Raw genomic sequence first — 1,270 nt, 5'->3', positions numbered from 1 at the left:
CCCCAGCCGCTCCGTGCTGTGCTAGGCTTGAGCGAGTGGGTTTGCACAGGCAGAGGGGATGTCTGCGTTTGCTTCCAGCCTGCTGTGACGAAGAGCAGCAAAGCGGGTGGCAGAAGGAGGCATGTGCTGTGGTTGCAATCCCCATGTCTCTGTCACGCCGGGCCTGTCCAGCTCTCAGCTCATGGGGCACACGATGAGGCCAGCAGATAGGATGGAGGGAGCGGGGAGGGAGCGCCTGGTGTGGGAGGTGTCCATCTGGCAGCCAGCCATGTCTTCGAATTTTACATCACACTCATCTGCTCCCATTGCTCTCCCCTGCTGCCATCCCACCCGCACACTCATCCTCTGTCCTGGCTGTTCCTGCCCCTGTGCCTGTCACACCACCCTGTGTCCTCTTGCCCCTCTCTGCTCAACACCTGCCAGCTCCTCCATTTCCAGGCTGTCTTGTCCAACCTCACCCACCCCGAGGACCATCCGTCTCCCCCAGTGCATCTGCCGCCAGCAGGATGGCCAACCAGGCTGGTGCTTCAGCAGGTACTGCAGCCGCCCAGCCCCTGGCTGGCTTTCCATGGCACCCCCGCCCAGGCTTGGGCTCCTCACCCCATGTTAGGTCACCTGGTTAGTGCTGGGGTCCCTCGGAGCACCTCCACAGAGAGGTGGCTGCAGCCCCACATAACCACCAGCGTGCAGGCAGGCAAGCCTGCTGCCACAGGAGGAAGAGCTTCCTGGCACTCGCTTCCCACAGCCGTTGCAGCAGGGCCTTGGTCCTGGTGCTAGCGGGGAGAGGACAGCACTGCCAGGGCCCCAGGTGGCTTGGAGGTGAGATTCAGGCAGTGCCTGGCTGTGGGAGATCATTCCTGCAGCGAGGAGCCCACGCATGTGCTGCCCACGTGTGTGCTTCCCCTGGGTGCTGCCAGTCGCCTTCTTTCTGCTCTGGCCCACTGGGTGAGGAGGGAGCTCGGGCAGGAGACCGCTCAGGGCTGCGAGGAGCACGGTGCAGTGCAGGAGGTGTTGGGGCCCCGTCTATGAGAGCAGATGTGGCTGGGCTGGTGACGAGGCAGCCCCAGGGCCAGACCCTGCCATCTCCTGCAGGCAGACTGGGGTGAACGCCTTCTCCTGCAGGGTCGGCTGCCAAAGCTGCCAACACCAGGGCCAGCGTGGGACCCCTCAGGAAGGGCTTGTAGGAGCAGGTTCCCTGCCACATGCACGAGGTGTCAGATCATGATGCCTGCAAGGTGGTGCAAGACCGGCTGGACACCATTACAACTGG

The 1,270-nt window shown here is 63.5% G+C and overlaps 1 protein-coding gene across 2 annotated transcripts in view; it reads left to right on the top strand.

Moving 5' to 3' along the window:
- ARFIP2 (ADP-ribosylation factor interacting protein 2) overlaps positions 1–1,270 on the top strand; it is a 5,596-nt gene that overhangs the window by 2,097 nt on the left and 2,229 nt on the right. The window lies entirely within an intron of this gene.

Source organism: Cariama cristata, unplaced genomic scaffold (assembly GCF_000690535.1).
Source record: "Cariama cristata isolate BGI_N322 unplaced genomic scaffold, ASM69053v1 scaffold26416, whole genome shotgun sequence".
NCBI lineage: Eukaryota > Metazoa > Chordata > Aves > Cariamiformes > Cariamidae > Cariama > Cariama cristata.
The sequence above is the reverse complement of the archived record's forward strand: the minus strand, read 5'-3'. Positions and strand labels throughout refer to the sequence as shown.